This window comes from Anthonomus grandis, chromosome 3 (assembly GCF_022605725.1).
Source record: "Anthonomus grandis grandis chromosome 3, icAntGran1.3, whole genome shotgun sequence".
In the NCBI taxonomy this organism is placed as follows: Eukaryota; Metazoa; Arthropoda; class Insecta; order Coleoptera; family Curculionidae; genus Anthonomus; species Anthonomus grandis.
In genome coordinates, this window is record NC_065548.1 from 20,733,531 (window position 1) to 20,758,427 (window position 24,897).

At 31.1% G+C, this 24,897-nt stretch overlaps 1 long non-coding RNA gene across 1 annotated transcript; it reads left to right on the top strand.

Moving 5' to 3' along the window:
- Window positions 1-488: 488 nt before the first annotated feature.
- LOC126734153 (uncharacterized) lies at window positions 489-24,193 on the top strand. The gene is made up of 2 exons (XR_007659996.1): window positions 489-798; window positions 24,044-24,193. It is a non-coding gene; the product is annotated as an uncharacterized LOC126734153 (long non-coding RNA).
- The last annotated feature ends 704 nt before the right edge of the window (window positions 24,194-24,897 follow it).

Below are 24,897 nucleotides of genomic sequence, written 5' to 3' on the forward strand. Positions count from 1 at the left end.
ACAGGCTACAAGCCCAAAAAAGTATCCACAGTTTTATCTAAACTTAACTTAAATATACTATTTTATTAAGAATAATATAAAGACTAAATGGTTAAGTACATAAATCAAAATTAATTGAATATAAAAAACTTAAAAAAAGGTAATTTTTTAATGCTAAATTTCTACATTAGCCTCATTAGCCTTCAAAGACAATATTTTGTTTCAAAGTATTTTTAACTGTACTAAGTGACATATTAAAAACGTCTAATGAACGACGGTACAAATTATAACTTTTTGTTATTCTACATAATGGAGAGTTCTGACCATGATTTGTTTTCCTGAATGGAATAATTCGCTCAATCTGATGTTGACTTGAGGAATGTTAAATTTAAAAAGACAAAATAGAAGGAGTGTTCAGCTGACAATTCATTACTTTATATAAAAACGAAACATCAGTTATCAAACGTCTGTCGAAAAGTGAAATCACGCCAAAATGCTCTCGAATTGAATTGACATTTTGACATGAACGGAAGCGCGTTTTAAAAGAAAAAAATCTTAAAAATTTGTTTTGGATGCCCATCAATCGATCAAGGTAAATTCCATACCTAGGGTTCCATATAATGCTTCCAAAGTTCAATTTGCCAAGAATAAATGTATTAAATAAATATTTAATAGCTCGAAAACTAGAAAACATTTAACATTTACGAAAAATATAACTCAACAATCCAGAAGATTCTGTTACTATAAGATTAATATGAATGTCAAACCTCAGTTTAGAGTCCAATGTAATTCCCAAATCGTGTACGTAGTTTATTTAAGGTAAGCAAATATCATTACATTTATATTGATAATTTATTTTATTTTTACTTCTTGAAAATGTTATACTTTGCCATTTTTTAATGTTAAGAAAGAGACTATTTTTATCACAGTAGGCTCGTAGTCGATCCAAATCACTTTGGATGTTAAACTAGTCGGCGATGTTAAATATCGTACAGTTATTATACGATGACTTGTTCCCCATTTATATTGACGAATATTCTTAAAATTCGTTAATATTCATACCGATTACCTGGATTACGGAGAATTATTTTAAAATTTAAGTCTGTTTATTTAGAAATCAGTTTGTCAAATGAGGATTAAAATTATTAAACTAGTTGAGAGGCCCCTCACCTTTATATAAAATTAAAATCAAAATCTTGATATAAATATTCAGTATATTTAGATTTTCATAAAGCTTTTTTGACAGTATCAAATTTTTTTAGTATGGACCTGGGTTTGAGTTCCAGAATTAACAAAATCATTTGTGACTGATCGATTTAGTTATAAAAGTTATAGACAATAATCCATAGTGGAAAATTACTCAATATGTACTTTATTTATAAGAAAAATATGATCTTTTTCATAAAGAAACTAACAAAACTAAAATCAATAATATTAAGTTTTCAAAATGTTAAGGTTTTCTTGAAATTTTTAATATTATCCAACAATTATTTCTTATTTTTTATGAGATCTTCAGAAAAAAGAATTTGATGAAGGGGGCTAAAAGACGGAAACGTTTTATCACTTATTTTAAATTTTCATCGTGTAGGATGACAAAAGTGGCTATGCGAAGGTTTTTAGTTATGGCTTAAATTAGTGTCAGAACAAAATTCAGTTTTGGATATCTCTGGAAATATACGGAAGTTTTCAAATTTTTAAACAGCATATTAATAAGCAATTATGAAACATTGTCATGATAATGTCACACTTGAGTTTGAAATACCCTGGACAAATATCTCTAATATAATTTAATATCAATGGTCATTTTGTTTAACCCACAACTTTAGGCAAATTTGTTAAAATACTTTTTTATATAAAAGGCAAGATAAAACAGTTATATACATAGCTATAAATATTTTATTATAAAAGAAAATATTGGAAAAAAAATATTACCGTTATAACTTATGTTTATAATTAATTTTATCTGCGGTTTACAAAAGAAAAAGAAAAATTTTTTTACGAAAAATAGAAAAACACGCTCGTACTAAAAAAAATCAATAAAAACTGAAAAAGACACAATTTTGAATATCTGATATTTGTATTTGGTACAGAAAAATAAAACGAAATTCCGCAAAACAAAAACAAAGGTAGTTCCTTTGTTTTTGTTTTCGTTTGGTCTCTAAGAGAAAAATGGATGATCTGTTTCTATTCCGCTACATTATTAAAAACGAATTTTTTTCAAAATAATTTTTTAACTTCGGTTTTTACATTTTTTATGACCATATCGTCAATATCTTATAATTATTTTCTTTACCAATAAATTGCATAAATATACGCTCAAAATATTAATTTACATAATTAACCGAGTTCCTTATGGTTAATGAGGCCGAAAAATGGTTATTATAGTAGAAACAATTAATATTTAATAGGTCATATTATGTATAACCATATAGTACCTAATTTATTTTTAATAGAAGAATAAATCGAGCCATAAAAAGGTATAGCGTATAACAAATGGTTTGTAATTGAATTCTTACCACTGGCGCAAAACAAATCTCTTTAACAACTTATTCACTTCAGCCGTTGATGACACTGTCCAGCTTATAGAAAGAGAAAGAGTTGGGGGCCCCCAGGCTTAGAGGACGGTGCGCTCCGGCGATGAGCCCTTCTTTAAACCACACACGTTGCTCATTTGCACACGAGATCCTTTTGTCCGTCCGTATTGTCTGTTTTTAGTTTTAGCTTCGGACAACTCCGGTCACAAAATTTACCACCCATATGTTCATTTACTTGATAGGGTCATTAAGGTGACTGGAATTGCGTTAAAGAGGTAATTAGAGTCATTGCGAGTTTTTGCATTATAAGGGGGATTATAAGGATTAGGTGTTAACTGGGCAGTAGATATGGTTATCGTAATGTATATGCTAAGTGGATGGTAATACATTAAAAGAATTTTTAAAGCATGTTTGTTTCTTATAACACTTTGAATAAGAACGATTTAAAAAAAATAATCTTACGTTGACCCTACATATTAATCTACATAGTTATCTAAATCTAAAGTACAGATATTTCTTCTATGAGAATACCTTTATAGTCTGTTTAGGATTAATTTTTCTATATTCCATAAACATTTTATTGTTATTATTAATATGTTTTATGGCTCATTTTTGGAGAAATCACAAAGAACTATAGTAACGCTTAGCAAGATTCTCCAACTTATTATGTGTTAAGGAATTTTTCTTTGATAAACTGCTGTGTACTAATTCCGTAACAAACTTGTTCAAAATTTTAACCATTTGCTTTTAGATAGCTCCATCGGCTCATTGAATCGCAAATAATGTGGAATATTCTGGAAGTAGCTTCTATTCATTTTCAACTCTATTATTTTTACTAGCATATATTTCTCATTACGAACACGTACTTCGTAGATGTTCGTGATCACATATAGTTTTAAAAAATAGTAAGTAGAGATCCGGAGAAACTCGCAAGCACAAAACCGAAAACTACCGAGGCGAGCCAAAAAGATATACAGTGTTATTGTATGTGTATTTCGCCTACAGGGTAAAAAAAATTAAAAAAGTTGAGAATATCAGAGGAGTGTGTTCCAGAAATATCATTTAAAATTATTTTTAATTTAAAATTAATGGTGTTTCAAAATGCAGCAACATATCAAAGTTACGTTTTTTAAAATGTAACAGCTGTATGTTATTTGATTTTTGGATTCTAAATCTTAAATAAAGGTAGGTTTTATTAAAGTTAATCTAGCCTGAAGTTTTTAAAATATTTTGTGTTTTGTGGAAAAACTGAGATAATTTTAATAAAAAATGTGTTTTTTAACGCAGTAACGTCGAAAAACACTAAACAACTAAATTTTACATTTCATTAGTAAAAAAGTTATTATTTTATACAGAACGTTCAAAAATTAGGATTCAATTATTATAGTTTTTACAGGGGAATAAGCTGCTTATTTTAAATGGAACACCCTGTATTATACAGGGTGTTTCAAAAGTCATGGTCCAAACTGAAAAGGGGGGGGTAGGGGAGGCTATTTGGAATCACAATAACCCCCTATGTTGTTATCCAATTTTTTATGGTTTAGAAGTTATAGCTGTTTTTCAGTTTTTTTCTATAATTTACTTCTGGCTTAAAAAAATATTTTTTTCTACGTCTGGGGCTTTATTTTTTAAATATATTTTTTTGTTTTTATTCCAACAAATATCGAGTCTTTTTAATAAAAGTGTAGTGTACATTTTTTTTATGTTTCGCTGCAGAAAATCTTGTTTAATTTTTTTTGGATTCTTCAAAAATTAATTTTAATAATTTAATGAAGCACTACACAGTACACAAAGACCTACAGGAATTTAAATTAATGTTTAAAAACTTCCTACTATTTTTAGTCTTTCAAGTAAGATACTTTTCTTCCAAAAAAGTATCTGAACCGGAGTTAAGACCTGACATTTTAAACGACTATTATTGTGATATACCTAATATGTTGCTCAAGGGTATTCGTAGTAACATTGATCCCTTACACTATCTTCAACAAGTGTCGGTTGAGCATTCATTTTTCTTTTATCCTGTCGATCTTACCGAAGTAAAAAATGAAATCAAACGCCTAAAAAACCATAAATCATCTGGAGCTGATAGGATATCTTCGAGGTTGTTACTCTTTTTGCCTGATTCAGCCTTAAATGCTTTAGTTTCTGCCATAAACAATTCTTTACATATTGGCATTTTTCCTTCATGTTTAAAAGAGGCAGTGGTTATCCCTCTGCATAAGGGTGGAGATTTGGATCAGCCTTGTTATTTCCGTCCCATTTCTATTCTGTCTACCCTGTCTAAAATAGTTGAAAAAATTGCAAAGAGCAGAATTTTGTCCTTTTTACATCATAATGGCATTTTGTCTGCAAATCAGTTTGGATTTCAAGCCGGTAAAGGCACTCATGATGCTGTTTTTAGCTTTTTGGAGAGCGTCTATGTGTCCTTGAATTCTGGAGAGTCATCGGCGACAGTGTTTTGTGATCTATTCAAAGCATTTGACTGTGTGGATCATGGAATACTGTTATCTAAGCTCGATAAATATGGTTTTAGGGGCATAGCGTTGCGATTGCTTGAGTCCTATCTATCAAATCGTACTCAGAAGGTTACAGTGTCTGGGCGTTTGTCTGCTTCTAGATCCCTGAAATGCGGCGTTCCCCAGGGTTCAGTGTTGGGACCACTGTTATTTTTACTATATGTGGATGATTTGAGTTCATTAAAACTGCAGGGCAAGGTGGTTCAGTTTGCTGATGATATCACCATACTATGGAGCCATAAAAATTCTAATTATATTAAGACTTGTATCCTTGAAGACCTTCAGATTTTATCAGGGTGGTGTGCTTCCAACAGGCTCGTGTTTAATGTAAGAAAGACGTCTATTATGGGGTTTAAGTACGATGTTCAGGGTCTGATGTTTGACGAAATTCCCTCTTGCAGAATAAAGAGTGCTGCAAGTTCCTAGGAATTACCATTGATGGTCGCTTTCGGTTTGAAGACTTATTGAATCTCATATTCGGTATGGCTTGCCCTTTTGGGGTTTAACCAATAAGGGGCTACTTAACATTGTCTTTGTTATTCAAAAAAGCAGTTAGTTCTGCTAAGTTCAGAGATTCTTGCAAACCCCTCTTCATTTCTAAAAAAAACCTAACTCTTTTTTTTTACTCTTTATCTTAGAAACAGCTGCTCTTATTCACAAAATTCCCAAACTACCCTCTGACACTGGCCATTTGCCTCGTCATGTAAATGATGTTTCCCTACCTATTCCTACGCTTGCCAAAAACTCATTAATTTACATAAGTAAAAAAATTTACAATCATGTTCCTCTATGTGTTAGACATATATCGGGTGTTAAGAAATTTAAAAGAGAATTAAAGACGCTTTTATTGGCTAACATATTATAACCTGGATGACTTTTTTAATGATAGGTTTTAACCTTGGACATATTGGAAAGTTTTTTTTCTCTAGTTTTGTCAACAAGTTTACCTTTATTTGGTAATTGATTGTTTTATTTAGTTATCTTTAATTTAAGTATGTTCAAAAAGTTTTGTCGTCTTGTGTTTAATTTTGTTCATTGTTTTGTCAATTTTTGAAATTGTATTTTTGTTTTGTTTTTTTAGCTTGTAGGATGCTTGTACACAAGATTATTCTTACGTAATATAGCACATTTTCTTTCTTTCTTTCCTTCTTTCAATAAAAACATTTACCTTATAGTGTTTATTATTTGATCAATGCATGTTAAGAAAATTTTTAGAAAAATGAAACGTAAAAGAAATAAAATCATACCACATTTTTTGCTTGCATAGCACAAATTTGATACTATTTAAGTGCGCTTGACCTTCAAATTGGAATTTAGAATGCTATCAAGAGCCACAAACAGAAATGGTATTCTCACATGGACCATTTTAAATAGCCAAACCGACTATTGTTGGTATTTTCTGTATTGTTTTCTGTTTGTCTTTGGCTAACGTGTTAATCGATTTTTTTTCTGTTTTCTGACCTATTATACCATTAAAGTAATAATTTAATCTGCATCAAGATGCCGGATCGGTACACCGCACGGGAATATGCTGAAATGCATTACATTTATGGATTGTGCGGTGGGAACGCTCGCCTTGCTGCAAGAGAGTATCGTGATCGTTATCCGGATCGTGAACGCTTTCCCGATCACAGAGTGTTCATATGAGTACATAACTCATATTTGCGGGGAGAAATACCTGGTGATGTACAACAAATAGGCAGACCGCGGTTGGATGATGAAGAGGTGCTTGCTTTGATAGAGGCGGACCCTTCTACAAGTATTCGTAGAATTTCTAGAGCTACTGGATTAGCTATAGCTACGATACATCGCATGTTGCGGAGGAACAACCAGCATCTATACCACGTGCAACGTGTTCAAGCCCTCTTACCCCGTGACTACGCGCCTAGAGTAGCATTTTGCAAATGCTTCGACGCTGTCTGGAAGACCCGGACTTTTTTGACTGCATTTTGTGGTCCGATGAGTCTTCATTTCAAAGACTTGGTATATTAAATATTCACAATCTTCACTATTAGGCTGTAGAAAATCCGAGAATAAGGCAAGATCGCTTCCAGTACCAATTTGGTGTAAATTTGTGGGCAGGAATTCTCGGTGGTAGGCTGATTGGCCCTTTCGAGTTACCGATCAGATTAAATGGAGAGAGCTACCTAGATTTTTTAGAACACCAACTTTATGACCTTTTGGAAGATGTGCCTCTGGAATTACGGGCAAGAATGTGGCTTCAACACGACGGAGCGCCAGCGCATACTGCACGAATAGTCAGAGACTATCTAAATGGTGCTTACCTAGATCGTTGTATAGGCAGAGGAGGAGTGGTATCGTGGCCGCCGCGCTCACCTGACCTTAATCCTTTTGACTATTTTTTATGAGGATACTTTAAAGAACTTGTATACCAAACGGAAAATAATACTGAAAATCAGCTTCATCAAAAACTGCGAGATGCAGCAACAAGTTTACGAAACAATGCTCGAGCATTTAGAAACTTAAAAAGAAATTTTATAAAACGATGTCGTTTGTGTATAAGAGCCGGCAGCGGCTATTTTGAACATCTTTTTTAAATAAATGCCAATGAAATATTCGAAGTTTTATTTTAGCTTTTATTTCTTCTACGTTCCATTTTTCTAAAAATTTACTTAACTTATATTAAACAGATAAAGACCTTTAAGTTAAACGTTTCTATTAAAAGGCTATAAGTTGTAAGAATTTTTAAAACATTGGTTTAAATTCTTGCAGCGCCTTTTTGTACTGTGGTGCCTCATTAAAACGGTAAAATTTGTTTTTAAAGAAACCACAAAAAAATTAAACATGATTTTCTGCAGCGATAATACAAATTTTTTTTATGATATACTTTTATTAAAAAGACTTGACATTTTTTAAATAAAATACTAAAAAAATATATTTAAAAATAAATCCCCAGACATTAAAAAAAATAATTTTTTAATCCAGAAGTAAATTATAGCAAAAAAGTGAAAAACAGCTATAACTTCTAAACCATCAAAAATCGGATAACAACATAGGGGGTTATTGTGATTCCAAATAGCCTCCTCTACCCCCCCTTTCAGTTAGGATCATGACTTTTGGAACACCCTGTATATAACCAATAAATGTGATGTGCTTTTACATGTTTATGATAATTACATTTTTCAAAATACATGTTGATTTTTTGCTATGTTTTCAATATTCACTAAGTCACAAGCAAAGGTCATGTTGTTTATAAATTATTTATCAGCTACTTATATGCTTTTTGAAATGCTGGTTAAATAATTAAAGCTTTTACCAGTTTTTTTTGCTTAAATTAGTTTACAGAAAATAAGTTTACCCCAGAGAAAAACGAATTGACATGGTATTTATCTTTAATGAATGTATTTAAAATAGCTTGTTGGCATGTCACTTTTACGCCGAAAGGTTTTCTAAAAGAAATCATCCAGATGAGAACGAGAGTGTTGAGTACAATATAAATCCTAAAAGAAAACCCATAACGTAAAATAAAGATGTTGAGTAGGACGTTATGGCCGAAGTTGTCATTAGTCAAGCAAGTGTTTCTAGAGTACTAAATCGAAATCACTTTCATGCCTATAAAATTCATAGTTTCCAAGAATTTTCGGGGAATGATTTTAATAGCAAAGTTGAATTTTGTATGTGGATCTTGGATAAGGTTGCAGATAATAACGATTTTTGTAATAATATTATATTTACCGATGAATGTCCTTCTCTGACTCCAATCCTCCTGTGTTTAGAGTAGTAGTCTATAAACAACATAAGTTGTCTATTAATGTATGCGGAGGATTATTGAATGGCTTTCTAACTGGACCTCATTTTTTTAAGCAAATTTAAATGGAATAAGATATTTGGAGATCTTAAATAATATTTTTCCATTACTATTGGAGAATATTCCTCTACGCTTTCGAAGAACTATGTGCCTTCAAATGGATGGAGCACTGCCATATTTCGACCGCGAGTTAGATAATTTTTAAATAATCATTATAATCACATAACCGATGGATAGAAAGTAGAAGTCCTATCGAGTGGCTCCAAGATTCCTGGTTTTGACGGCGCCAGATTTTTTCTTATGGGGATATGTGAAAGATTCTGTTCTTAAATTATCTCCGACAACACCAGAAAATATAAACGAGCAAATAAAAGAAGCTTTTCAAAGTATTACTCCAGAAATGCTGTCAAAAATCGCTGTAAATTTTGAAAAGATGTTGTTTTGATGTTTGCAATTAGATAGTCATTATTTTGAGTATATTTTATAATTGTTATTTTTTTATTTTTCTTAAGTATAATGTATTGTTATGGTCAGTTGAAAATAGATACATTGTTAATACAATCCTAGATTTTACTTAGCCCTTATCTATTGTGCTGTAATCAATTATAATCAGCTGATAAATTTGAACTTAGCATGTCATCGTACCTCAAAAGCCATAACTATTTGAACTTAAACTTAAGTACCTGCCATAAATTAGTTACTTTTACATACAAAACATAAATAAAAGAATAAAAAAATTACACGAAAATAATAGATGTCAATTTGTTATCGTTTACTATGAAATATTATGTTTTAAGTTTAAAAAACTGAGCATTTTAAATGTTGCTATTTTTTATAAAAATACGAAGGTTTAGGTATAGGAAGATTTTATTAATTTGGGAAAAGCAGTCATTGTCACATTTTAATGATGATATAAAATACAGAGTAAGGCAACTTATTCTCTTATGAAAACTGTTAATATAAATAAAACAAATAAAATGTAAAATTTAATAATTTTTGTGATTCTCAGTGCAAATATGAAATGAAATTGTCTCAGCATATTCAGAAAATATAAAATATTTTCTGAAAGTGTTTATGCTGGGTAAACCGTAATAAAACCTACCCTTACTCGTATTTCTGATGTAAAGACTAAAAATCAAATAATATACAGGGTGGTCTATTTAAAAAAACATATCTTGATATGGTTTTGTACTTTAAAAGAATCTGTATGCCACGAAAATAATTTTAAAAGATATTCTTTAACACCTCTGATAATCCCTGTAATTTATATTTTTTTTTACTTCGTAGTTTCGCCATAATATTTCGTGTGGTATGTCGTGAATAACTCTATATTACACAGGTTACTAGCAAATCTTCATGACCGATATTTTAGAGTTATAAATTAGTCGTTAATGCGTTTAACATATTCTAGGTATTTTATAACCTCCTTTTCAGTTTCAATTATTGCATATCATGACTTTAAATTTTTTTAAATAGAAGGATTTTAATGACAAGCACATCTAATTGTCTCTCAATGGAATTCAAAATCTTAAAACGTAAAGATTTTCCATACTTGCCTCTAAGTCCATTTTTGATCAGAGGATCCATACCATGAACCATATTGTATTTTTAGACAACTTCGCAGAGTTATCAAATTGTGTGCGTGATTTTTTAGTATGTTATGTTTGGCTTAGCATATTATATTTCAGATTAAATTATATTAGCTTTGCATAAAATGCATATTATTTGTTGTATATTTGCAGTATAGTCTTGCAAAATTTCAATGCTAAATGAATTAAAATGTTATGATTCTCTATCACATCCTCTACAATTTATCTCATCGTCAAAAGCAACCTTTAGGCAGAAGATAAAAAATATTACTTTCAAAACAATATACAGGGTGGTCCGGTTTCGATGGCGGAAAATTAAATGGCCGACGGAGAACGCAAAAATAATAAGTTTGCTATTATAAATAATATTCGAAAAATGATTCGTTAAAACATTACAGGGTGTCAAAATTCTAATTAAGAAAATCAATTTTTTTTATTTTTCTTAAACCACTTTAGATATTTTAATGAAATTTGGCACGTTTAGACAGTTAATCAAGACGCATCTTTCTGTGCAAAAATTATTAATTTTATTTACCAGTGGCGTGTGTGCGAGCCGATCTTCATACAATTTTAATTAATTTTAATTAAAAAAACTGTTTTTTTTTAATTTCTTTTTTTTATAAAATCCTTGTTTAATTTAAAATAAAAAACATCTCTTTACTTTTTGTCGTACGACACACCGTTTGCGAGTAAAAATGCTGATTTATAAAAACACATAAGAAGATAACATATTTAATTCGTTTAAAAACAATAACACAATAAAAACAATTAATAATTAAAGAAGTTGTTCAAAATGCAGCCCACCGACCTCAATACATTTTCTACACCGAGTTATTAAGGAGTTTATTGCAGCCAGTACCACAAAATTTTGATTTTGCATGTCATTACATGCTTCCTGAATTCTTAAGATTAATTCCTCTCTGTTAAATACGGGATTAGCGGAGAAAAGTCAGGATTTTCCTCTGTTGAGTTTAAAAGCCACTGACAAAATCTTACTCTCTTTTTAGCATAACCAGGGTGTAAACCCTGAACAGGCTGTAGGTGATATGCATGCCTGTGGTCAGCGTGTAAGGTTCGCAATATTTGAGATTCAGGAATTTGTAGTTGTTGAGCTGCCTTGCGAGAGCTCAGCCTTGGATTATTATCAAAAGTGCGCAGTACACGATTTTCATTATTATTTCTCTGATTTCGGTATTGTTCATTATTACCACGTAGTTCAAAGTTCCTAAAATTTTGATGTGTTCTAATGAATACGCGAGCATCTGGAATTCTTCTATTTGGATACCGTCTTCAATATTCACGAACTGCCGCTTCCGCATTTCCATCACAAAATCCATAACAAAAATGAATATCAGCGTATTCATTACTTGAAAAATGCATTTTTCACAATACTTTTAATAACACTGTTAACAATAGCAAAATTAATAAGTTAACCAACGTAATAATTTGACTTACTTAAATAATTAACTGTCATAATAAAATACAAACAAACCGTCTTTTGTTTTATGCATGCATTGCCTTCTTGCCGGCATTCATTATTTATTTGAATTTCGGAATCCAGATTCTTGTGTCTTTTTTAGAACCCAACAGATCAGCAGAAAATCAGCATTTATAAAAATTTATTTTTTTACTCGCAAACAGTGTGTCGTACGACAAAAAGTAAAGAGATGTTTTTTATTTTAAATTAAACAAGGATTTCATAAAAAAAAGAAATTTAAAAAAAAACAGTGGCGCATCATTTTTTTAATTAAAATTATTAAAATTTGTATGAAGATCGGCCCGCACACACGCCACTGGTGAATAAAATTAATAATTTTTGCATAAGAAGATGCGTCTTGATTAACTGTCTAAACGTTCCAAATTTCATTAAAATATCTAAAGTGGTTTAAGAAAAATAAAAAAAATTGATTTTTTTAATTAGAATTTTGACACCCTGTAATTTTTTAACGAATCATTTTTCGAATATTATTTATAATAGCAAACTTATTATTTTTTCGTTCTCCATCGGCCATTTAATTTTCCGCCATCGAAACCGGACCACCCTGTATATACAGGGAGTTCATTTGAAAATTTCCCACCACGGATTTATCGAAAACCACTGTTTAAAAAAAACGCCGAAATACGTCAAAAGGTTTGTCAAGGGGGACAACTTTCTAATCTAAAATTACTACACTCCCTTTCACCCATTGCCCCCCAGAATCATCCCCTTAAAAATTTTAAATGGCAAGAAGTATCGAGTAATAGCTTGTTTAAAAGGTTCTTTTGAAGTCTATTATTTTGACGTTTGATTTTTTTAAATCGGTCGATTCGTTTTCGAGAAACATAGAAAAATCTTTGTTTATCTTAATTTGTTCAGATAGAAAACAAAAATATGAAAATATCAGTTTTTATTGCAATAAGTGTTCAAAATGTTGCCCGTTTTTGGCCAAACAATGATATAGACGATGTTCAAATTTCTGATGGATGGGATGAGATTCTGATGGGATATCATGGCAGCTGTCGATGATGCGTTGACGAAGTTCATTCAAACTTTCAGGTTGGGGAGTAAACACAATAGATTTCAAACGACCCCATAAAAAAAAGTCTAACGGCGTTATATCAGGAGATTTAGCAGGCCATTCTATAGGCCCTCTTCGCCCTATCCATTTATCTGGAAACTCGTCGTCTAGCCGTTGCCGAAAGGGAAGAACATAGTGAGGAGGAGCGCCGTCATGCTGGAAATATATTTCAGCCTCATCAAGTATAGGGTTTCCATCATCATCGATTTGGTTTTTAATGGATTAAGTGATAAGCGGATTGATGGTATTTTCCAACATATCCAAATAAATGTCTCCATTTAAATTTCCGTTAATAAATAATGGCCCAATCACTTTATTTCTTAAAATGCTTGCCCATACATTAATCTTCTGAGGGTACTGGGTATGCCCTTCTACAAATGCATGAGGATTTTCATTGCTGCAATATCTACAGTTATGCTTATTAACAAATCCATTTAGATAAAATGTGCATTTATTGCTAAAGCAGATATTCTTTGCATGAATTTATCATTAATCGCTTCAGTCATTTTTTCACAAAACTCAACTCGCCTATCGAAATCGTCTTCGGTTAACTCGTGCAATATTTTCATTTTGAATGGATGGAATTTATGACGTTTGGTTACTGTGTGAACAGACCCTAATGAAATACCAGAGGCAGCAATAATTTTGCGTAATGAAGTATTAGGATTTATTCCAAAATGACCCAAAACTTCAACTTGAGCGGCTTCATCCAAAATTCGCCGATGATCATGTTTTTTATTTGCAACAGATTCAGTTTTAGTAAACCTAGTAACAAGGTCCAGAACATACCTATGCGAAGTTATCTTCTCCGGATATCTGGCGTTAAACGTGATGGCAGTTTGCCGAGCACATTGATTTTGGGCACCATAAATTAGAATAATTTCCACTCTTTCGGCTAGTGTGTAAACCATTTTGGAAGTAAAATCTTCAATTCAACAAATAAATTTTCACTATTTCAAGACTGTCACAAATGTAACTGACAAAATAAATTCTTTATTTTCCTTAGCAACTATAAATAACTAAGCAGGTATAACAATACATACAGTTCGCCCAGGATATCTGTGTTGATGAAACGAATGCGGAAAAAAATTCAGGTTGAATTGAATTGTCGAAACAGTGGGCTGCCATGGCCGTTGTTCATATAGGTCTCCTGATGGATCCATCATGTCACACCAGGGGTTACCAGAGCCCAACGGCCTTAGAGAAACCGATAAGGCTTTCTGGTCTGAAGGACTTAAAGTCACTCGGTACACTGAAAGTGTTACCCAAGTATTTGAACCTGGCGCGCGTGTGTGCTGGGCACTCCTTGACTATATTTCAACGGTTTCATCCTCCTCACAGCACCATCGGCATTTCGGGTTATACGCAATACCGATAGTATGGAGATGGCTTCTTAAGTGCCAGTGACCGGTTAAAAGACCTGTCAGTAGCCGAATTTCGTATCTTTTTAGGCGTAGTAGATTTTTGGTGAGACAGGCAGAGGGCCCACCTATGTGCTCTTTGGCCTGTCTCATACCAGGGGACTCAGTCCATCTTCGGTGGATTCACTTGTCCAGCAGACCCTTCATTGACGTGACCGCAACGCATTGGGCGATACCAACTATGGGTTCCGGCCCCATTGGCACATTCGCGGATCCCAGTCTGGCAAAAGAGTCCGCTTCCTCATTACCTACATGGCCTGCGTGGCCAAGTATCCAGATAAGCTGGACCCTGCAGCCAACCTCTACCAGTTTTTTCAGGACTTTTATGCACTCTAGTACAAGCTTGAAGCTTACCTTTGCGGCCGTCATAGCCTTAATGGCAGTTCTGCTGACGGAGCATATTGATACGACTGTATTGCGGTGTCCGCAGCTTAGAATTTTCTGTCCGCATTTTAATACAGCGAATATTTCGGCCTGGAAGACAGTGGCGTGCTCACCCAGCGAATATGCCCTACTGGTATGTGGGATCCCACCACAAAGTCCTGATCCAGCTCTGTTATTCATTCTGGAGCCATCTGTGTACTAGATGGTCCCCTATTTAGCAATGCAGGTCTGTTGGAATGCTGCCAATCCTCTCTGCCTGCAATGTGCGTCACGAATCCCTCGCAGTCCACGGTTACTGGAGCCTTGCAGTCACTGCCCATCAGAAGAAAAGGACATTCCTGTATGGCCCGTGACTAAATTAATTCAGGTTGTTATTTTGTTTTTTCCACGTCTAATCTTCGGAATTGCTGTTTATGTTGGTAGTTTCCGTTTTAAATCATAAACGAATTGCAGATTTGGCAAACCCTAACGGGCAACATTTTGAACACTTATTGAAATTAAAACAAATTTCTAAACAAATTAAGATAAACAAAGATTTTTCTAATTTTCTCGAAAACGAATCGACCGATTTAAAAAAATCAAACGTCAAAATAAAAGACTTCGGAAGACCTTTTAAACAAGCTATTACTCGATACCCCTTGCCATTTAAAATTTTAAAAGGAATAACCTTGGCGGGCAGAGGGTGAGAGGGGGTGAAGTAATCTTAGGTTAGAAAGTTGTCCCTCTTGACAAACCTTTTGACGTATTTCGGCGTTTTTTTTTAACAGTGATTTTCGATAAATCCGTGGTGGGAAGTTTTCAAATGAACACCCTGTATATAGTAGACAATAATAAAATACGAGAAGCGATTTGTAGTTGTCTACTATTTATCTACGTGTAGACAGTCACTCTTGCAAGTTACAATATATATATGTTTAACAAGCGTTGCAGTGCTTCTGGACTATCAGCTAATATCGTGGTATCATTAGCATAGCCAAGGTTGATGAGCGTTCTACCTTTGATCTTAATTCCATAATTTGTATGTTATATTGCTTTTTATAATTAATGGTATAATTTTATGAAAAATAGAAGTAAGTTATTAATTCAAGTATTATTATTTTTTATGTTGTTTCTTAATGTGACATAGTTGTACTGACATCAAGTCTTCTTACCTGTAATTACGTTAAAAGTCTCTAGTCTCTTTAAAATAATAAAAACGGCTTTTGGTATTCTTTAAATAACCCTTATGAATATTATTTGGTTAGATAAAATCATATAGTTTTTAGTACCATTGCAGTATAAGATCCAAGTTATTATTAATATACATACAAGTTATAGATATATTCTTGGCCAAATAAGGTGATTCTTTGAGTAACTTTCTAATTAAAAGTTTATATAAATGTCGCTATGGCAATGCTTACTTTTTAAAATAAAAGATGTGATTTTTTTTAAAAATAAACAAATATCGTACAAATACCAATAATAGTTTGACCATTAAAAAAAATTGGCAGTGTTCTTTACAACAAAATAACAATTCTTTACAACATATTTAATTCGGCTATAGAATTGTTCGCAAAATATATTTCCACACCGAAAGATGTGGTGTGTATATTTTGACAAAACGTGCAAAAGTGACAAACGACAATGTCGAAGAAAGCTCATTTATATGCGATTCTCACCTTAAACTATTTTCTAAGGTTACTCTTAATATAAGTGATGGTACCTGTTAATTAACAAAGAATTTTATTATGATTTTTTGACGCGGTATAAAATTTATAAAAACACTTAATTTTAATTTAAACTGAAATGGTTTTTGTTCAACTAACGCATACACTCGTTAAACATTTGAACTTGCAATAACAAAATCTAAATAGCAATTACAACATTTTTAATAATAGTCTTAAAAAACGCACATAGGGAAAATATCTATAAAGCTCGTGATGTTAATATAAGTGCTGAACTGTTTGTTAATACTGTTAAAAAGCATGTTAGTGATGCTACTGACACAAAACAAATAAAGAGTATGTTCCGTAAAATAAAACCATGGGTCGCGTAATGCAAGGCTACTCTAATAACACTAAACTGATTTTAAACAAACATGAAAAATTATCAACCAGGCAACTTATGAGAAGGAAAAAAGAAAAAATATAAACTTAATAATTTATGAAAAGGGAAAAGAAATAAATGCAGGCGACAGCTTGACATAATATAGTTTCTTCTGTACAGTAGGTAAAACACTACCCAATAAAATATCTCGCATTAAATTACTGCATTACTGTGTATGAGTAACAAGTAAAATAAATATAGAGCTTTTCATTATGACAAATGTATGTATTGAATATTGCTTTAAAGAAACCATTTTACTCTTTTCAAGCGCTTTTTTTTACACTAATGTCCTAATGATTATCTAAAAATATATTAAACCAGTAATAAGATACAGTAGCGAGCAAAAGTAAAGAAACAAACTATGTCTTAAATATAATTGGTCTCTTAAATTATAATACTGTAAGTATTTCACTATGACTTTGGCTGTTCAAGTTAGAGAATTATTAATTAAAAAATATCGAATTGAATTTAACAAACAACAATTTCAAGGCAATTAGATCTATATCGCTTGGTAGCAGAAAAAAAATTAAGATGTTTTGTATCGGCTAAAGCTCAGTTAATGCGCCCAAAACTGGTAGACTTGATAAACAACGCTTACAATAGATAAGAAAATTGGTTTAAAATCTGCTTAACACTGCTGTTTCTAAGAGAGCAGAACTGAAGGAATAAAAGTTTATAAACATCAGTTCACATAATTTGAAAATGTTTAAAGCAATATGACTTTTCCGCAAGAAGATCAGTCAAAAACCCTTTATTTCACAAAAAATAGAAATGCACGTATTAGATTTGCATATGATCATTTCACATAATTTTGTTTTCTAATGAAAGTAAATTAAATTTAAGCTCGTCGGGCGATATTTTATTTGTCCGACTTCCAAAGAATAAATAATTTGATCTTACATAGTTTGGGGTGCATTTTATAGATTTGGCATGGGCTCCATTTATAAAATAGATGATATAATAATAGACAGATTTAAATTTCTACAGATTCTGTCTAATCTCATGCTTCCATAACAACAGCTTTTTAATAAACATAAAATTGAAGTGATTAAGTGGCCTTAAGCAGAGCCTCAATCTCAATGTAATTAAGAAAATATCGGATATAGTAGATAAGGAATTGCGCAAGCGGTGTGAAAAAATTTAAAATTCTAATGAGCTGTTTGAGGCAACTCAAAAGTTTTTAACTTTATTCAAGGATAACTGAGAATCTCATTGAAATCAAAAATAATAAGAAACATGGTTATAAAAGTTCAAATTCTACAATTCTAAATGTTGACCTTGCTAAAAAAAAATAAGATATTTTATTTCTCTACTTTTGCCTCTGTAAAATTAGCATAATGTAATGCATTTTTTAAGAGATATACCAAAATAAGTTTTGAAGTGTGTAAAATGGAAAAATGTTATGTTTTATTGTATTAAATTTTTTTTGTTATATAGGTGTGTCAGCGAGTATATTATGCACGTGCTCTCCGACTCAAAAATCGTGTTTTTTGGCAAATAAAAATTCATATCTTTGACTGTATAAGTAGCGAAACGACGAAATTTAGCACGTCAGCTCCTGATACATTGACAATTATGGATCCGTAAATATTTTTTTTTTTTTTGGTATCCACAAAGGGAGCGGTACCAAGTTAAAGTCAAAAATTGGTAAAAAAACGTGTGAAATTCCTTTCTGCGGCGAGAACTCAAATTTAAAGCCTTTAAACGACTTGAAATTTTTAGGACATAAAGATTATTGAGGGAAGAAGAAGAACTGTATACTTTTTGGTCAAGATCTGTATAGAGGGTGAGTAAATATAAGCGAGTAAAAGTGAGTAAAAAAAAATTTAAACTGTTTCAGAAGCTAAACTTTAATTTAAATAAAAAAGTGTTTCCGCGCAAATGCTTAGTTTTATATAAGAAATGACATATTTGGAGCTTTTTTTTGAAAAAAAATTTTTTAACGTGTTCTGGCATTTTCAGTTTTTTGGAATTTTTCGCTAAACGGTACTTATTTTGAAAAAATAGTTTCTACGAAAAAAAACCTTGATTATTTCTCCTTCAAATGCCATATAAACGAAATTTTTGTGAATTATACAGGGCGAGCAATAATTAATTTTTCCCATGAAGGTCCAAAAATCATATTTTCTTTAATAACTTTCTAGTGGCGCCACCTGAACCATTCATATTTTCAGGTATTCAACAATATAATAATATTATTTACGTATAATTAGAATTTTTCTAAATTAATAGCTTTTGAGATGTTTGCACTTTTGCGTTTTATTCATTTGCGGCGTCCCTGTACATTATTAGAAAATGAAACCTCATCTATAAGATCCCAAATTCTGTTTTACAACACATACTAAAATTTCAGCATCCAAGGTACATTAAAAGTACCGAAAAAAATTATTTTTCTCAAACAAGTCAATTTTTTCCGATTTTTTCTTTAAACGTCACCACAAGGGTGAAATGATCCAATATGGCCGCCAACTGATCTGAGCAAGTATCTACTCATATCCAACTGAGCAGGTATCTCGGCATGTTATTTTTCGGAAGGGTGTCATAGTTTCGTTAAATTTTCAATGAAAATTACCCGGAACCTGTCAATTAAATCAGAAAAACTCTTCCTAAAGCTTTCCGAATATGTGCACATTATTTGGGAAAATTATATATTGCGGCCAGGAAAATTCGGCAAAGTGTTTGACGTCTTCAAAATATGCCGTATTTTCCACACCTTTCAAGGCCAACTCGGGTGGCTCAAAAACAAATTGGCACTTTTTATTCATTTAAAAAAATAATGGGATTTATACACCGTGGATCGTATTGATTTATTTAATGTAGAATATGGATTTAGGTATTATAATAGGTATTATATAATAGGTATTATAATATTATTATACGTGAGTTTTAGGATGTTATGCATTTTTAGTATTTGAGATTTGTTGGGAATGTTTGTTGATGAATTTGTTTGGGTTAAATAATTATATTGAGGATATAATTATTTAATTTTTAAAATTATAGATTTTAGGGTCACGTGACCATCATAACTTTTTTGCTATTCGTCCGATTGGGTTGAAATTTGGTATTTCGGGTTTATTTAGTATATAATTATTGATCTCTTACAAATTTTTAAAATATTCAGTTTTGAGGTCACGTGAATATCAAAAATTTTTTCCTATTTGTCCGATTTGATTGAAATTTGGTATTTGGGTTTAATTTAGGATACAAGTAATACATTTTTACTGATATTTTGACATATTGAATTTTAAAGTCACGTGACTTTCATAACTCTTTTGCTATTGATTGCTATTCATAACTCTTTTGCTTTTGCCAATTGGGTTGAAATTTGGTGTTTGGAGTTTATTTAGGATGCAATTAATATATAATAAATGTTGATAGATATTTGACAAATTACACATTATATTGACAAACAACGTGACTATATAAAGCTGTTATAAAAATGTGGGTCACTATATTAATTACGTGCTAGTTTTAATTTGTTTGTGCTAAGCAAGGAACATAATATGGCGAAGTGATTCTTATTTAATTTTTTAAAAACAAGGCACAACCAAAATTTAACAGATCTTAAAGTTATTTATTTTTAGTTGTTTTTTATTATATATAAAAAAAAAGGATTAAAATAATTGAAAAGTCAGTGACGCCCAATAAAAAAAATTAAGATCTCTCTTAGATACTTGTTTACGTTGGTTTTTTCCAAATCTCTTTAGTATCGATAATAAGGCTAAATTATTAGAAACATTGATCAAATCATTATTAGGATTTTCACAATAAACGATTATTTTTGAAAATTTTAAAACTGCATAACTTACCAAACTTATATTTAAATATACCGCGTTGGAAGGGCAGGAAGACTTTTCTCCACAAATGAAAATGCCAATCTTTTGTCAAGAGTTAGGCAACTCGATGAGTTTACTCATCATCAGACTCTAACACTATATAGCTGTGATACATAAAAAAAAGTATGTTATGTTTAAATGAATGGTTATATTCACCTTTATTATTTAAAGAATCACGTCTATAATTTTTTATAGATTTACTTGGATGTATGTAAAAACCTGAAATATAGTAAACCATATTTAATTCAAACGAGTAAGTTTTAAAAAAGTAAAAAACATAGTGACAATTGTATTGTTAAAAATAAAATTCAATTTAAACCAACCTAGTACATGTTAGGTTCCAGCCAAGTGCAGCAAATTTACATCCAATCTGTTATTATGCTTTCGCGTCCGATTAAAACAAGTTCCTAAGAAAAAGGGATGGGTCCCGTCTAACTCTAAATAAGTTATGGCGATTGTTCGGAATTTTTATTTTTCCTATTTGGGCCCGGTACATTGGTTGACTTTGTGGTTCGGGTCGCATTATGGTCGGCCTATTCAATATTCAAGATTCTTGTATTTTGTGACACAGTGTAATTGAATTTTAAAGTTGTATTGACTGCTCGCGTCAAATTTATCGGCGTTTTTATTAAATTTATTCGCTGGAAATTTGATACTAATTATATAATCTTAAAGACTTTGGTAGAATAAAATTAGGTTCGTATATTTAGGTAATAAAATATATAAAAAGGTGAACCGCACAGATTGAGTAGGTTATTATCCTAAAATCTTTTTAATCATTTTCACATCAAAAAAATATGTTTTTTTCATAAATTTCATCAAAAGAACCTTGCCAAGAACAATGCCAAATTCATGTATCCATTAAGTTGCGTACTTAAAAAAACATAACTGTATAACCCACACAATGCAAAATTATCTTCATTAACTCATACGATCTTTTTGTATTCATATTTCTCATATTTCACCATAAGCCCCAACCCAACATTAAAATAATTATCCTTGGTATTATAGAGGATGCGTAAGCCTACACATTTAACCTGCCTTAAACTATTCAAAACGATCTTGCACGTTGAATCTATAACTGGTAGTTAGTACTGTGCAAGGCATTAGTCCTCGTTTTGCCCACCCCCGTTTTAATGTAATTGACGAGGAAATGATACTTTCTTCTATAAATCTCTTTTGTATAGTTGGTTTTGATTGAAATATAATAAGCTATAATTTATATTGTAGTATTTATAAAAGTTGTATTTTTGGTCGTAAAGTGCATGATATATCTTTTTTATTTACTACTGTTCAGAGGACATAACATAATTAATAGTTTTAATAACTCGTTAGAAAATAATGAAAATTAAGAATATGTAGTTGTCAGACATAGATTGCGACCTTGCCGGGGCCATCAAGATCCAAATTAATACCTGACACTAAACAGCTGTAAGGTAACTTAAAATAAAATGTATAACTCTAGTACATATCAAAATAAATATTGAAAGTATAGGAACGAATTCAAATAAAAACTAAATAAATTCAAACAGCAAAATTGAAAACTAATATAAGCCAGTTTTAAAAAGCTTAAAGAAGAGAATACTTAAGATGTTTTATTTTTTTATACTCTTTGATTGAGTGCAGCTTATCTTGGTAAGCCTCTGAAAAAAAGAAATACAATTGATCAAACTTCACTTGTCAACGTTTAAGTCACTGCATAACACAACTTTTTCATTTTCATTATTTTTAACATTTGATTTTAAGAATTTCTGAAGCTCAGATAAAATCTACATCCGAAGATAGAAACCACTAAACACAAAAATTTTTTAAATTAAATCCATTATGGAGAACATATCTACACCACAAATCCCAAAAGATTTTTCGGTACTACTAATATTTTGCATATTTCAATCTTTATAAATAGAATAGTAGCAATCCTTAAGAAACAGGGCCACATCACCATTTTTATATTTAGACCTGCAAAATCTACTACTTAAAAAATAATTTTGCAAACTTGTTGCTTCAAGTTGCTCTTTTGCCATCCAGTGCTCGGACAGACAGACATTGCGTTTAGTTGCGGAAAGATGCAATCCCAGAAAACCGATTTTATTTTTAAGAGGTTTGGTGAAATATTTTTATTATATCAAATGAATTAGCATTAAGATAACTATTATGTTTGCTACTAACTTATCATTATCTAGATTAATCTTATTTTTCTCAATATTTAAAGCTCTTTAAAAAACTGCACACTTCTCAACATCGAAAACAGAATGGTAGATATCAACCGACAAATTTAACCTACTATTGGCAATTAAGCAATTATTAGGTTTATACACATTAGATCTACAATCACTAGTAGTTGAGTGATCCGCAGCTACAAACTGCATTCGCTTCACAGGCATTTGCTCTATCGAAAGAAACCTGCAAACTTAAAATATCTAAACAATCTTACATATTCTCTATACGGGTATGACCATCACGCAGATGATGTACCTCCATAATGATCCTCCATAATTTAACCCCACTCTAATATTGCTATATACTTAGTTCTTATTTTTCTGTAGACGAAAATTCTTACATTCATATCTTCATAGTATATAGAGGCATTTTGAGCTTGAAGGGACTTTACTGAATCATCTTGTTTGTCAATAATTTGCATATTTTACAAAAGAAGGACAATGAATTAAATAAAGTATTTTGATGGAAATAATCTTTTTACATGCCAACTTTAAAAAAGGAAAAAATCTCTATGGCGCCTAAGAGTTATATCTACAACACTCACGTAAGCCTCACATCCACAATGTATTATTATTCCGTATATATATCTTGATATCTTAAACAATATTATGTCCAAAGGGATTCAAATCAATCCGTCGATTTAAATTAATAGCTGCAGCGCATAAATCGCCAAGTTAATAACAGATTCCCATTGCTACTGCTAACAAAACCGATGGGTCGTATCACAAAGAAATCGACATACTGATTGATGGTGCATTGAAGATGTGGCTTTTCAATTACAACAATACAATTGCAATACATTATTCAACAGCGCAAGTAATTGAAGTCATTAAAATAGGGATTAGGAATTTTTAAGTCCTCCTTAAAGGTTCTTCGAAAAATTTTAATTATTTCCACATAATACTTAGCTTATACTATGTTTAATTAAACTAAGAAGAGACCCAAAATTATGAAGAAAATATGTTGAATTAAAATTGGTATTATATCTACAACAATAAATGTGCATTAAATACTACAACATGTTAGTGTTACAGCAGAATATTTTAATATCTAACAATATAAATGTTTCTTTTTTACTTACAAAATGGTAAATATATAATTCTATATGGAGAGGAAATGCACTCCTTATTTTTCATAGCGATTATATTGCAGATTATTGACTGCACAATACACCTGAAGTTAGCAGTGTCTTGGCAACCATCCACACAAAGTTTTAAAGCTGTTTACTTATTTTGTTATTCTATAGATGTTATGAATTTATTTATTATTTTAATATAATGTATCACGTTAATTGCATAATTTTCTATGTGTTTTATTGCCTTTTATTTTCAGGAAGATATTTCATAGCCTTATTACGTTAGTACATTAATTTCATTCAATACTTAAAAGCATTTTTTTTTGAATTTACCATAATGCAGGTTGTTTATACTTGTCCATGATACTCAACTGACAGATGCCAAGAATTTACTCAAATCAGATGGAATTACTTTGTTTTTAATTATCTTTGTATTTGCAATGCATGTAAATTTATTGGACTTTTTTATTTTTGATTTAATTTATTATGAACTTTTTTATTTATTTTTTTTCAAATTCAAATTCAAAATTGTTTATTGCCAAAAGTAAAAAAATACATGTATCATTTAGTTACACATAATATATACAGTTGACAAAAAAGGACCAATTCACGATTACAAAACCGGTAACAGTGACCGCTGAGCAGACGCCTGCTAAAGGACCCTTAACCTAGTAAATAGCTACTATAATAAATACAAAAAATAAATTTAAAAAAATAGTACATATAAAGTATGCAAAGAGAAATAAATAAAAAACTACTTAATAAAATAATTCCCAAAAAAAAAGCAAAAGAAAACACTTTTTTATTTAAATTAATTAATAAATATTTCATTCTTATACAAGTAAATCATTTGATTGTTCCTGATAGCGTGAAGGGTAATGAAGGGTTTCGGGTAATTGTATTTTTTTAATTATTTAAATTGAATAAATTT